Source organism: Hippocampus bargibanti, linkage group LG06, assembly GCF_051943395.1.
Source record: "Hippocampus bargibanti isolate YZ-2025 linkage group LG06, ASM5194339v1, whole genome shotgun sequence".
NCBI lineage: Eukaryota > Metazoa > Chordata > Actinopteri > Syngnathiformes > Syngnathidae > Hippocampus > Hippocampus bargibanti.
In genome coordinates, this window is record NC_142739.1 from 1,330,457 (window position 1) to 1,346,544 (window position 16,088).

The 16,088-nt window shown below is 42.7% G+C and overlaps 1 long non-coding RNA gene across 1 annotated transcript; it reads left to right on the forward strand.

The window, feature by feature from the left end:
- The first annotated feature begins 2,931 nt into the window (after nucleotides 1-2,931).
- LOC148896148 (uncharacterized) lies at nucleotides 2,932-5,092 on the forward strand. Its single transcript, XR_016115176.1, has 4 exons — nucleotides 2,932-3,051; nucleotides 3,233-3,287; nucleotides 4,269-4,494; nucleotides 4,587-5,092. It is a non-coding gene; the product is annotated as an uncharacterized LOC148896148 (long non-coding RNA).
- The last annotated feature ends 10,996 nt before the right edge of the window (nucleotides 5,093-16,088 follow it).

Consider the following 16,088-nt stretch of genomic DNA (forward strand, 5'->3'; position numbering starts at 1 on the left):
GAAGGTGACTGAACCGTGGTCGGCCCGACAGCAACGGCATTTAGCGGCCATTTCGGAATTCACAACAGACATTCAGCACGTGGCCGGCAAATGTAAACCTGTGGCCGATTGCTTGTCACGTGCAATCGTGTGTCCAGTCCAGCTAGGGGTGGATTTTTCTGAGATGGCCACCGCTCAATCTGAGGATCCGGACATCCACGAACTCAAGGCAGCAGGCACAGCCCTGAAGCTTGAGGAGGTGGCACTGTGTGAAGGGGGTCCCGCTCTCCTCTGCAATGTTTCTACGGGTCACACTCGTCCCGTGGTTCCGCAGGAGTGGCGTCGGTGAATTTTTGATTCAATTCATTCCCTCTCACACCCTGGCGTCCGGGCGTCAGTCAATCTACTTGGGGCCAAGTTTGTCTGGCCCGGGTTACGAAAGGACGTCAGGAAGTGGGCAGCTGCTTGTGTGGCATGTCAGCACGCCAAACTCCACAGGCACACACAAACCTGGAAACTTTTCCAATTCCGGCCAGGAGATTTGACCATGTCTCTGTGGATCTGGTCGGGCCCCTCCCTCCTTCGCAGGGTTGCACACATCTCCTCACTATGGTCGATCGGACCACTAGGTGGCCGGAAGCAGTCCCCCTGTCCTCCACGACCTCGGCAGATATTGCCCGCGCAAATCTGTCGTCCTGCGTCGCACGTTTCGGCACGCCATCCGATATCACTTCGGACAGAGGCTCCCAGTTTGTGTACAAGCTCTGGTCAGCCATGTTGCAGTCCTGGGTGTGCAGGTACACCGCACTATGGCCTACCACCCACAGCCTAACGGGATGTGTGAACGTTTCCACCGGTCACTACGGGTCAAGCCGCACTATGGGCCGCACTATCGGACGGTAACTGGGTCGACCAGCTTCCGTGGGTCCTGCTCGGGTTACATTCGGCCCCAAAAGAAGACCTTAACGCCGCTCTGGCAGAGTTTGTAGTCGGTCAGCCACTCTGCGTTCTTGGTGACTTTCTGCCCGAAGCTTCGGGTGCACCTTTTTTTCCCCCTTTTGCCAGAAGAGCCCCGACTCCAGCACCATTTCACCACTGCGTCCCCAAAATATTCGTTCCGTCTGGTCTTAGGTCAGCCCGTTTTGTCTTTGTGCGTCATGATGTCCACCGCTCTCCCCTCCGACCGCCGTACGATGGCCCGTTTAGAGTGCTCGAACACGGTGAAAAGAGTTTTGTGCTCGATATGGGTGGGCGAAGGGATTTCAATAGACAGACTCAAACCGGACGTTTCGCCGGCCCAGGTCCCACGTCGCGGACGCCCTCCGAAACCTCCAGCCTCACCGCGGTATGCCAGGGTTGAGTGTCATTCCCCGACTCAGGTCTCACCCGGATCACCTGCCCGAATGATTTCACCTTCACCAACGAACGACGGACTGCCTAGTCGTTGTGGCAGGCTGGTCAAGTCCCCTGCAAAATTTTAACCTTGACCTTCCTTCTGGGTGTTCTGGGGAGCTGTCTGGTGGGCACTAGGACCAGGCATCTCACCCAGCAGGTGCACAGGAGGGGGCGGGTTTATGTTACAGATATTTCATTGCATTTTCTGTTTGAGGCAGATCCACTTGTTAGCCGCTGGAATAAACACTTCTCCACATTCAGTGGTGTGTGCGCTTTCTTCAACGGCTACAGTTTCCCCTTTTGTACTGTCTAGTGTATCTAATTAGTTCCCTGATTCCTTTCGAGTCCAGACTACTTTTTGTGTCATTATTTAATTCAAGTTTTGTCGAGTGGAACTTTGAAGCAGTTGTGCCCCATAGTGCTTTTCTGTTGCGTAGTTAATCACAAGACGAAACCCATGCGACTTCACCCATCCCGTCTGCCATACTATTGCAGGTAATGATTGTTTCATTTTGTTTTTATTGTACAATATTTCGTTTCTTGTGTCGTGTTTCATTTGGCTGTGAGTGTTAGTGGCGTGTCGAACTGTGCCACCATTATCCAGCGCACCGCATGTTTGCGCAGATGTCTCGCATTTGATGCGTTCAGGGACATCATGTATATAACTATGAACTTGTGTTGTATTCTCTTTTTCTGTAAATAACCACTATAGGATCACACGTTCATTTTTATCTGCAATGTTTTGCATATTGCGAACTACTTGGACAAGTCTATGTTAATAACAAGACGAAACCCATGCGACTTCACCCATCCCTTCTGCCATAGTGTGTTGCAGCAATAAAAGAAATAAAAAGACACCCATGCATCTGGTATTATTAAGATGGCAGCAACATGGAGCTCAAGACAGTCACTCTTGTGACACCCGTCACACACACACACACACATATATATATATATATATATATATATATATATATATATATATATATATATATATATATATATATATATATATATATATATATAATATTATAGACTTATATATCTATCTCTATGTATGTGTGTATATACATATAAAAGAAAGGGATAGCGAGAGAGAAAACGAGAGAGAAAACGAGAGAGAAAACGATTCTCCTCCAAATTACGACCTTTCAAACATTCAAACAGTACTGTTTGTAAGCATAAAAATGAGCTGATTGCAAGCGCAGCAGGGCATTGGTTCCTCACTTCTAGCAGATGCATGTGATAAGATAATGACACAACGGTTATCAGACGTCCACATCGATGTGTTGACCATGGGATCACATGGCCGCCAACACCCTAAGCTGACGACAGAGCAGCAAACAGGCCGATTAGAGCAATGAGGCCTGCAGGCAAGTCAAATGTAGTACAGAATATAAAGTGCACTTAACTACTCTGGGATGTTGATGAAGCTATATAATATTGACTGCGATTTGATAAGGATGGGTTGTTTTGTCAATAAGCAGTCCCGCCCTTGTCTTTTGCATGTCACATATCTTTCTCACATGTGCCATTCAAAACTTTAACAAAATGAAATTCAAATTCAAAGTCTGTTTTTTTTTATTGTTAGCTTCCTTTCGTCAAAGGTTGCACTTGTCCTTCACTCATCCTTGCTATTGACACCACTGACACGCATTTTGATAGCCCAGTGCAAAGGTAAACCGTTTATTGGTGCTATTCTCCATCTTCGAGAAACTCTGTGCAGCAACCTAAAGAGTGTATTACCGTATTTAATGCTCTGATAACCAGCATCCAAATAGCCTATTATCTTGGAAAGAAAAGCATTGCAGTGCTACGAGCTCAAAGTTTAGTTCATCGCCTGTTCTTTGTGTTTCAGTGTTGTTTTCCTCCCCGGTGCTGCATCTATGACAACGTTTATCTTCGCCATCATGGTAAATGACCTGCGTGTCGGATGTGCTTTGAGCTTGATAATAATGCTTGGAGTGTTACAGAACTTAACATCTTTGTGTTTTTGATAAGGTAGAGCACAACATAACTTTAAATTACCAGAATCATATGAAAAAAGACATTGAGAGAAATGTGTTTTGTTTGAATCGGACAACTTTTTTTTTTATTCTACCTGAGTTTATAGTACTGCGGTTTTTTACAATAGTACAGTGATTCTGATATTGTGAGGCCTTCAAACGTGACAGCAAACATGGACAATAAATCTCACTACCATTTACTTTTGATTGTTATTAGCTTTTGTCTTCGTGAAGCAGGTAGAATGGCGGCCCAATTCCTCCCCATTTGTAGATTCTATGTTCAAATTTTGGCTCTGATTGATTTCCTCTTTACTATTGAACGAATGCATGTTAGTGTGGCACATACTGGTGCCCTTGATTAAGATGGCACGGGATCCATTCCGGCCCCTAATACCTCATCCTTGCTTGCCCAGAGCCAAGATAAAAATCAAAAAATTAATAAAGTGACTTGTAAGATAGATAATAAATATGTATCTGTCTCCCAGATATCTGAAACTATGTTTCATTTATGAAGTTTTGTCATGATTCACAAATGTTTTTTTTTCTTTGTGATTTATTGCTGTGGGAAGAGTAATTGACATTTTAAAAAGTACAATGTACATCAGACCGAAAGAGGGTGTGCTGTTTTTTTCCTGCTTTGTAGCATTCCTAACACCCCCCTCAAGTCCCTCTAACAGTGTCTGCCCCTGGTTTTTATAGACTTAAAAAAAAATCTTTTTTTATTGGTAAGAGAAAACGGGTCAATAAGCTCGGTTGCTTAATTGTCACAGTGTCAGTTCACCATGAGCCTTTGTTGAGCCTCTGTTTGTGAACTGGCGAGACATAATCTATAATGAGCACTGATTAGTTAACTCATGTAGAAGCCTCTTACTATTTTTGTCCGCGCAGCTCAGCCATCCATCGAGGCCCTCGCCCGCCCTCCCACACGGGTGGCATTCTTCAGAGGTGTCTGGGCTGCAGGAAGAGGACTGCAACTCAGCTACAGGGAGTTCAAGTTCATCTTGCCTGGAGTGTGCAAGCGAAAGGGTTGAGGGCCCTCATCACAATTTCCCCTTTTACCCTATCGCCTACTGTCAATTGTCATACACACATCGGTAATTAAAACAATATACAGGTAAGTAAAAGCAACATTTGGTCATTCTGTCTGTCTCTCCTTCCTGTCTTCTTATTTCCTTCACACTCCCTTTCAATTTTAACATTGCACAGATGTGAGGAGGTGGTGTCGGCGCTTGACAGCCACAATGGGGCTTAGCCCTTCGACATCCACCTACACCAAGTGGACCTCACCCTCAGCCTGTTTTTTTTCCACTGGGGAGGTGAATAAATGGTAGAAGGTCACAAAAGAGGAGTGTGCCTTTTTAGCCCGAGAGTCTGGTCCTGTGATGTCAGCCAGTGTTTATTTGTAAGACGGTGCAGAATCAAACATTTTCACATCAGAGCGGCGAAACAAGTTCAAGTAAGAAACAGGTCACGCATGTGCTTGGGTGTAACATAAATTATTTCAAAACAGAGCACACAAAAGCGCTGCAGTGTGCTTTTCAAAATTGCCATTTCTGTTGCCATCACAATTTTATAAAGCATGCAGGCAACCAAAACAGTGTCACACCAAGACTTGAGGTCCGCCAAACTCAAAGGTTTGTGTGAGCGTATCTATCTATCTTATAGATACAAGAAAGAAATGATAGACTGAGGAAACATTGGCATCTTACATCTTATAGATACAAGAAAGAAATGAGAGACTGTCTCCGAAAGTTAGAGAAAGGAAAACATATAGACAAACAGATGTATTTTAGATTATAACCAGGGGAGGCCACGCCATGCATCTATGGCCTGCCAAAAATACATAAAGACCCCTCAGACCCATTGTTTGTAGCATTGACTCCTCTACATACAATGTAGCCAAATATTTAAAAACTATCTTAGCTCCGTTGGTTGGTAACACAGAATATCACGTAGAGAACACCACAGGGTTTGTAGAGAGGATCAAAGACCTCATATTGGAACCTGAGGAAACTTTGGCATCTTACGATGTGACTTCTCTCTTTACATCTGTCCCAACCCCAGCAGCAGTCTCAGTGGTGAAGACGAGACTGCTGGCGGACGTTTCTCTTCATGAAAGAACCACACTTAAACCGGACTACATCTGCCAATTATTGGAAATCTGCCTTAATACTACGTATTTTCAATTTAGGGAAAAATTCTACAAACAAATTCATGGTTGTCCTATGGGCTCACCAGTTTCACCCATAGTGGCTAATCTGTACATGGAAGAGATTGAGAAACAGGCCCTCACATCGGGGACAAAACCTAGACACTGGTTTAAATATGTGGACGATACTTTTGTCATAATTAAAAAACAAGAAATTCAATCCTTCACAGATCATCTCAACTCTGTAGACTTCAACATTAAATTTACTCATAAGGACATTAAAGAGAACCAACTAGCCTTCTTGGATTGTAAAATAATTATAAAAGAGGACAGAGCGCTAAAAACAGAAGTCTTTAGGAAGGCTACGCACACTGACCATCTGACCAACCCCGGCGCTGAGGGACGCATAAAAATCAGGCATGTCAATATTTCATGCACGATAAGGTTAAGATAAAAAAAGTTAGTTTCAACGTCCGACTTTTTTTTTTCAAATTCAGGTTACAATTTTCATAATTGTTTTATGGTCAAATAAGTACAGTACCTGGTTGGTATCGCTGCAAGGTGAATCCCAATGAATTTCATTGTATTTCAGTTTAGTGGGTTTTTTTAATGTTTCCTGAAACTCTCAGCAGTTTCAAGCCCAACCCACCAGTGACGTTTTGAGTTGTTTACTTTCAAAATTCGCACGCTTCAGTCTTGATTAAATACGTACACAAAGTGAAAATATTCGCAAAAATAAACGTAAATAACCCTAAAGTTAGAGCACAATATCTTCAAACATTTCCCTTTGCAACAATAAAGAGTCATATCCCCCCATTTGTGCGAATGTTATTCGTCATTGTTAGGGCTCTTGAAAATTCAGTCTTAACTCTAGACAGAAATGTCTTCGTATTATCCACGTTGCCTTGAGCATAAAATACGTTTACTTACTACCTTTTCAGCATTCATCGAGAGTCGTAGTCAACAGCAAGCGTGTGTGCCCTTTGTGTGCCCTGCGATTGGCTGGCAACCAATTCAGGGTGTCCCCCGCCTCGTGCCCGAAGACAGCTGGGATAGGCTCCGGCCCCGCCGCGACCCTAATGAGGAATAAGCGGTACGGAAAATGGATGGATGGATGGATGCACAGTACATATACAATATTAAATTAAAAAGAGGAAAAAATAAAAAAATAAAAACTGAAAATTCAAAACTCTTTTTGTTAAATTGTTAAAGTAGTTAACTTTTTATGTTTGATCATTAAATTATTATTATTATTATTATCATGCCGGATTCATGCCGGATCCGGCCCAGATGCCATTGCTGACTGGGCTCAGATTCCAGGGACAGTGTACACGATTTACACAGTGGATGTGAAACCATATCTTTCAAGTACGGAAATGAAGTTTCTGTTCAAATTAGTAATAACTAGCCTTTACCAACGTGCCACAAATCGTATTGTAAACCTCAGCCATTGGGTCAGGAAAATCTGCACACTTGTTCTTATGTGCCTGTCGAAAAAAGGTGCCTTCCAACAGCACTGCGGCCGTTGTGGTGTTTGCATAAAGATTAAACTGTCTTTTATCAGATTGACTGAGTTTCATGTCGGCCATTACCGCCTCCAGAGAGTCTTTAAAAGACGACCAAGTGATGGTCTTTGAGTGATGCCCTTTTGTGAGAGGAAATTTAATGAAAGTGCCTACATTGGTAGCAGATGGAGCAGTTTCCTGGACCTCAGTCTTGGTGGAAATATTAGACTGCACCACACACGCTCAAAGACACGCATACATCCACACACCCGCTAAAACATCCACACATCCTAACCATCTCCAGTTAATGTAGTCAGCAGATTCACTGCATGACAGCCATTAAGAGATACGTTGAGGAAGTGTTGTCGCATGGTAACATGACACACTAATGATTAATATTTTTCTGCACATTTGCTAACACTGGTTCTCCTCGATGTTATTGTCTTCCTCTCCTCTATTAAAGTTTTTTGACACACGCCTTTCAGAATTCTTCCAAACCTTTTTTGGCTGACAAACTTAGTGACTTGTTGGGGGAAAAAAGTGATGTGGTGAAAAAAGGATTTATTTAGCTTTTTACAGGCTGTGTGTGATCGTGTGTGTGATCGTGTGTGTGTTTGGGTGGCGTTCCCGTACGCATGAGTAAGCGAAAGTTGTAATTTGTCTTTGGTACACGCACATGTGACTGGGGCCTGAGTGTGTCTGGATGATTCCACGGAGGGTTGAGCGGTTGAGTGAAATGACAGTAATAAATTCTTTCACTTTAGGGCCTGTGGATGACATCATTAATCACATTAATTGATGACCATTTTCCTTGAATACCCCAGTGTCAGTCTTCCTCTACAAAAGAACCACCAACACAACACTTAACAGATTCCTGCTTACACGCAGTATGTGATGTATGATATTACGTATTACGTGAAGAAAGCAATAGATTGTGTTGGAATGCAAGGCCAACATATGGCGCTTGATATTTGCTAAAAATTTTAGGAAAATTGAAGATAAGGAATGAAACTTTCCACACCAAAAAAGAGACGTTAAAGCAGCCCAAAGTGCTATTTTGTCACATGCATTTTTAACTGGAGTGAAACAGGCCTATTTGTATTCTTGGAACATACGTAGATAGTCTACAATGCATTTTGTGCAGCATTTCAACATTAAACATAAATCTCCACCAATTACAACTGCCCATTTACAAAAACAGAATTCATGTCACGAGGCTTGATTGGGACTTCACCAGCATGAATGCACCAGCCTAAATAATGAACCCAACTTGGATGAAAAACGAGAAAAAGTGCAGTCCAGTTGGATTGGATTTGCCCTTATTAGTCTCGCATTGGATAAATTTACATTTCACAGCAGCAAAGTTATGAAAGGAATGAAACAAAATATTCCATTCAATGTGCCGAGAATGAAATGCCCTGAACGAAACTATCAATGTAACTATGACAAATATGATGGAATGTGTAGCATTTTCCTGGAGTAGTCATAAAGGCACATGCTTACAAGAACTAAAATAAAATTGATCATAAATTAAAAAAAAACACACATGGAATTTTAAACACAAATCCAAATTTTTTTTTCAGTGGTGCAAACACGTCATTTATAACATGTTTATTATTTTGATATATCGAGGAGACGTTGAGAAACGTCTTATCACGTTTCGAGGGTGGGCCTCAATTTTATTGACTGGTGTTTGGAGGCATTTGACCTATAGCCATCAGCACTTCTCTCGCTCTCCTTATCGCTCTCCTTGCTTCTGCTCCCCATTCGTCCTCACTCCCCTCACTACATCCTTCACTACAACTCACTGCTTTCCTTTCACAAGATGCCCCCCCCCCCTCTCATTCCATCGACTTCTTTACTGTTGGGAATGTGTAAGTCTTTTGATGACCTGAGTGGAGGTCATAAATTTTGTGATGAGTAATAGTGCAAGCGACACATAGATAGAGGTGAAATGAAGAGATTGCAGCCGGGTCGTTCATCAAACAGTCTATAAATTGTAAGGCTGATAAATCCTTCCAAAAAGTTTACATAAATATGAACCGCTTCTCACTGACAAATAAAGAATCCATCACATGCTCTATGTTATGCTGACTTTGATATTAGGTAAGAACCGTACAATGAGATGACCATGACAATGGGGGATTTAAATAGGTTAAGAAATATTTTTGAAGTATTGAGCACGAAAAGAAATAAAATACTTCCAAGAGTCACAAGAGTATTGGCAAAGTTCAAATGATTTATTACATTCGTACACAGTCACATAGTATTTAATCACTGCACTGCAAAAAGTAGCAGACACCTGTTTGGGATAGTGTAGTTGATCGTGGGAACTTGGGGAAATTGATTATCCTGAATAACCATTGTATTTTTTCGACAAATCATCAAATGACTCAAATGAGTATGTTGAGGAAAGAAAGCTGAAGGAAATGAACATAATCCTTCACCATCTTTTTTTCTGTAATACATGTCACAAAATAAATGTATGTTGGCTTACTATCTCCCATGCAAGGATTTTCTCCTGTCGCAGTGTTTTCAATTCTTATGGGGCAGTCCCAATGGCGTAAATACACTCCCCTTATTGCAAAGTTGTGGCAACTTAAGTTAACATTTTAGCAAGCAATTTTCAGGAATGATAGCTCCATATGCAACATCCATTTAGCATGTGGCTCATAAAAAAAGAAGCAAGGGCACCTTCAAACCTGATGAGATTTTTGCTTTCCTCTCCTTGGGAACAGATGGGTCTATGACTGAATTGAACAGATGAACTCAGTGGGCCAAACACATTCTATGAATGACTTGACGGCTTGTTGTATATGAGCGTGAGTGACTTCTTTAGCTCGTGCGAGCGTCTGAAAATGCAGACGGGCCTGTACGTAACACAGTGGCCGGCCCGCTGCACACCGCAGTTCAATCTTTCCAGCCTATACACATCACAACTCAGCACGATCATTGTTTGCTCCCAGATAATGCAATCAGAACTGATAACTGCCCCTGACCCCTTCCCCGCTGACTTCACCCCACTGGCATGCCCCCCACGTTCATCACATGCTGTGAGCCACCGCTTTTCAAACATTAGCTTCGACTCTGGGCGGCGGACGAGGGGAGAGAGCAGTGACACGCTGCTGCCCTTTAGCCCCGTGTGTCTGTCAGCACAGTTTGAGCGTGGCTTACAGTAGATAGACCACAACATTAAAGCACCACCGGACAACACTCAATCTGACCCTGTCGGGCAGCAAGAATTCGGAAGACAAGGCGCATTCCCCTTCCCCCAGCTTTCTGCTGTTTTCATAGCTGCTGATGTCATACCATACATTTTTTTTAGAAATTGGTTGACTGAAATTGGGTCCCATCTGAAGTGAGCGTAGTCCTTAATATCAAAGAGTGGCCAATGGCTTGAGTATTATGGGATGGAGCAAGGGGCGTGTGTGGGGAGGTGTACGGGAGGATAGGAGTCGTTACAAATCACTGCATGATTGAAGAGAGCAAGTTAAGGGCAATGGAGGGTCAGGCGTGATAGTTCTGGCTGGTGGCTTTTGTTGTTGTGGGAGAAGGGTATAATGCTGGGAGATGATAAGATTACCATGGGTTGGTGGCTGTGCAAGAATGTTTGGAGGGAGTGGGTATGGAAGCGTGGGGTACATAATAGGGGTATCCCCTGGGTTGCCTGGAAACTTGTGTCGAGCAGTTTTAAATATAGCCCCGTGAATGCCTGACAGCAACCTATTTATGTAAATGGTATTTACCAAGTGTGCAAACTCAATGATGACTTCAGAAAAACAGGGGACAACATGACAAACCTATATGGAACTATATTGCTAAAGAGCATGCCTCAGTGAGATAAAAATCGTGTACGTATGGAGGCCTATTTTTCCCAGAAAGGGCGACCAGCTCCCTCAAGTGACCGTAATTGTGGTCATCTCTGATATTGACTTTGTCATTTTTACAGCTTCTCTAGATGGTTCTCATGAGCGCCCTGCCAAGAAAGCCTCAATGCAGTTAATAGTTTCGGACATACATAGTCTCTGTGTCCTGGTACAATGTCATTGCCAGGACTGCTTGTATGTATTGCGTGTCTGCTGGAAATGACTGGCTGTATTATCAGGGTAATCCCGAAATTGGAGACCGTATTAGACTTGGGCATGGCGTTCAAGGGAGGGATCGCCTGTGTATTGACTACCGTCGCTTCCAATTAGAGAAAACATTTCCCCAAAGCCTTCCAGATTGAAAGGACTAGCACATTCCTTTGTGCATTTTCACCTCCGACAAAAAGGCAGTTACTGGCTAAACTGGATGATTTCAAGACTACAATTTTGTCCTCGCTAACCTCGCTAACGTTTCTGAGCTCTCCTCGTCTCCCTCCTCTCATCCTCACCTTTGGCCTTGCCGTTGTTTTCCCATGAATCCTTGTGTAATAGGTGTGGATATTAGCCCGGTCGGCCCAGTGTCGGGTGACGGCGCGCTCTGCTCTGGGTTCTAAACGTAGGGCTGTCACTGTAGCCCCTCAAGACATTGCTGATGGAGTCATTTGTTTTTGCACATTAATTCAATTCTGTCCCCAGACCAGGGTCGGACACCTGCTTTCCATTGCGGTGGAAAAGGGGGTGGGGGGTCGGGGGAGCAAAATGGCTGGGCGTGGGACGGGCCACCTGCCAATGTTATTACAGTAGTGCAGCACCCAGACAAAAACACACACGCATACAGAATGTTTTTTGCCTTGTGTTTCTTAGAAATCCCATGCAACATACCTGCAAGGACCTTGTTGCGTGCTCACAATGCACTAAAATACATTTCATGATTTGGACTTTCTAAAAGGGGGATTCACACTCACACAGATTGAGTCAACTTTGTCATTCAGCGTGAAGTGGTTTAACTGTATGAGGTGGGTTGATTTTAGTGATCATTCAGCACTCTGGCAGTCATAGAAATTCTGCGAGTGATTTCCATGGCTGGAGGTGAGTGGAGCACTGACCCCAAGACTGTACAACAGGGAGTCAATTGTTAGATGTGCTCAACCATGTGGAGGGTGGCGGGTGAGGGTGCTCAACTCAACAGTACACTGCCCCCCAGCGCTCAACACGTCCTCTTACGGAAAAAAAGCAGGAAAATAAATGTGTGGACTGCTCACTATTGCCCTGAACATTCAAAATGCATCACTAAAATGGTATGTAACATTTGCAAGCAGTCATTAAACATTTTAATAACTCAGAGCGGTGGTTCATGCAAATTTACACCAAGACACACATGCATGCTCATAGTCACGCATAAATTACACATTAACATCGACAAGATAAAGATCTCCTCAACCGTAACCTGCGGCTTGAAACCCAATAGCCTCTTAAATACACAAGCTCTGTCAGTGCTTTAAAAATCCCAGGCAACTGGGTGTGCATATATTATTTACTTTGAATATACACTGACCACCCAAACATCATGATCCACTTACAGGAGCAAATGAACTTCAATATATGAGCAGTAGCAAAAATTCAGTTTTCCTAAGTCTCACAATCCGCACCTTGGAGAATTCCGAATTTCACTTGTTGTTTATGATTGTGTTCATAGTAGTACACTTAGTCATACTAAGAGGGCTTTTGTTATATTTGTTCCCTCTTATCTGACCAACTGTGGTAAACATACAGCTACCGTTACACGGTGCATCATTGTAGATTGTGAATGTGAGTAGCACCAAAAAGTGTGGAGTTCCACCTTCAAGGACAATGTAGTCTCCTGAGAGTCATTATTCATGTTTTCCTGTGACGTAAGGTAAATAGGAACCCAAAAGCTGGTGTAACACGTTGCCGGCTCTGTAATCAGCCAACTATGTGCTGGGACTGGCCCAATCACTGCCTGCCTGTCAGCCAGCCTGCCACCCAGATGTAGCCCCCGTCTTAAGCCCATGCTTGTTTAAGAAATCCCTGTCCTGGAAGTCGGGTTAGCAAACGAAGGCTTCCTCTGGAAATGACCAATTAGGAAGTAATATGGACCTAGTTTCCTCCATGCCAACGTGAATCTGTACGGTGGTGCTATAATGAGATATGATCTGCGATACATGGGTGGAAGTGGTTAGGAGAAGCATGAAATGGTTCTCCTGCCCTCACTCCCCCTCGTCTTCCCCTCTCGCCACAATCCAGAACTAAATTGGAGTACATCATTCTTGGAGAACCATGTGAGCATAATTGATTACACTTTCCCTTCAGCTACTAGTTGCAGATTGTGTCTTTGAACAAATCTGTCATGACCACACATCAAGTTTATTCCATCTTTGTTTGGAAAGAAAATACAAGTAGCGGTACATTTCCTCAAATGAAGTTGAGGGTATGTCATTTTAAAGAATAATTCAAGACACCAAATACTGACTTCAAACACAAGCAGTAAACTGTTCCATCAGTTAGATTTTGTAAAAGAAGGTCTGGGGAGGTCTTACGTTGTCACTAGTTGCTGTATAATTGACATTAGAGCCCCGCTGTATTTGGAATACGTTATCGTCACAGAAAAATAAGGCAATTTTATGTCAACATTGCTGACTTTATTTTCAATGGTATTGTCAATGGCAACCTGAATAATACACGGAACTTCATTGAGACAGTCTAGGCAAATACTGTTTGCGTTTTTGGTTTAGTCACTTGCCATTTGTGTTTCACTATATTTCTGGTTTGGTTATGCATATTTTTCCCATATTGATTTATATCAATTATTAAAGGTCACGAAACAAAAATACTCATGAATTGGGTAGAAAAGATAAGATGAAAACAATTAACAGATGCATTGCATTTTTTAAAATTGGGATGAGAACCAAACTCCTCCCAATAAAGGAACAAAATAATAACGGCACCATTTTTTACAATTATTTTAAAGGAGGGGTTAACAATAATAAATGAATGAATCTTTCTCTCCGTCTCATTTCCTGCCTCTTAATTGTATTTAAATTGTTGTTTTAATATGTCCTGCCATGACAAAAAAATCAGAGACTGGTGACAGAAGGCATGACTAAGCGTGTGTCACTCATTAATGTGCAATGACACACACAAACACACCCACGCGCACACCGCACATGCACGCACACATGCACAAACACACATTTTCTACCTACTGCGGATTGGAAACTGCACAAATAACCATCGCCTGCTCTGCATTCACCTGTTGTTGCTGCAACGTCCACCAAACTCAGGGATTGAATGTGTGCCATCAATATGTGTCCGGTTTGTGAGAGCAGGTCACTTACCAGCCTTGGCTCAATACTGTATTTGAAGAGGAAGGAAATGGGGCAACGTACTTTCTTCTGAAACATCTGCATGCTTGAAACTGAGAAAGTGCTTCATCTGTAGCACACACTAGTATAAAATATAAAATATGCACACTTGTATTTTACCAGTTGACCACGATCAACTTCTTGAGCACTCTTACTTTCGTATGGATGGATAGCTTTCTATGTTCAGATGACATCATTCACCACCAAATTCATGTACTGTATAATGGTTTGATCTTTGACAACAGAGGAGTTATGTATTTTTTTTTTCTAATCCAGAAACAGACAACGTGAGATAACAAGGAACATGGGCAACAAACTCACACAAGACCAATGATGCACAACATTTGACAATGACCAGAAACAAAGTGAATGGAAAACAGAAAAGTTAAAAACAGACTGACAAGACAAAAGTGGACAATTTAAACTAATCTTCAATTACTGTCCCTATCATGCGTATTTTTGGAACATGAGAGGAAGCCGAGGTAATCGGAGAAAACCAACACAAGCACAGGAGAAACACCCAGCAGAAACTCCTAACGGGAATTCCTGAGGTGAGACTCTAATATTGAACCTCTCCACTGTAATGACTTCTCATATAAGCTCACCAAACTATGAATATAACCATATGTTCTGAGATTTCTATAACAATTCTTTATGGTCAATGACTGCCTGTATATCGTCTATTTTGAAAGGTAATAATTCTGGCAATTATGAAGGTAATTTGAAATTATAATAACCCACAGAGAGCAGCGTTGAGAAACAATGTTGCACGAGGGCCAAACTGATCGCCGTTCCATCACTTTACCATGGCTTTAATTCTCGAGAAACCTGCAAAGAATTAAACCTAATTACTGCTGTCTAATGTGAGCTTGTGAGAAAAGAAATATGGCATGCCTTTCTCTTCCTTCCACAGTTTCTTAATAACGTTTCAGGCTTCTGTTCGGCGAGCATTCCGGTAAGGACCCCTGGCCTGCAGCACCCGGTGTTGAGCCCAACACGAGGGGAGTCCAATTGGTAGCAAATGTAATGAGGCAGATCTCCCCCTCGATCCCTCTTACACTTAAAACACACAGACATAACATGCAGAGTTATGCATGCACAATTTCACTTTTGGTCCTCTGCGCACACGTCTGCATCATTAGACTGTGTAGAGGAGCTTTCTCTTTTTTAATGAAGGATGAATGCACGGTCAGTGAAGACTTACAGTATCATCCCCTAAAGAATTACAAGAACGACTTTGGGAGTTTTGATGGATTACTCAAGTTTCCTGCAACTAACTTGAGGTTAATGTTACCAAGATGATGACATCATCAGGTCAGCAGTACTCCCCAAAGAGGAGGTAAAAAAAAAAACAACTCATCTTTATAAAGCTTGTCAACCCGGCAGCACACAGCTCTGTGATTGCCTACTCCAGTTTTTTTGGACCGGTTCTTCCCATCTCCCCAGAGATTATTTCCTTCTATATTGACCAAAACAATTTCACTTGTGAGGAAATATGCACCCCCCCCCACACTTTGTTCTTAGATTCAACCCCAGATTTAATCTCCCATATTTGTCACGTTTGACACTTGAATGTCAAACAGCAAACTCAGCTCACAACACCCCCCACCAGTTGCTTCAAGCACATTTTGTGTTTACAGGGGGATCCTTGTTGCTTAACAGCCTTTCACTGTCTGTCCCCCTTAAATAGAACCAGACACTCAGCAACAGCAAATTGTTAAAACTGCTGCACAGTCAGACGCTTTTGCACCCTCAATGAGTTTCTATTTGAAGTTAGATCCAAGCCAAAAGACAGCAGTAGTTGT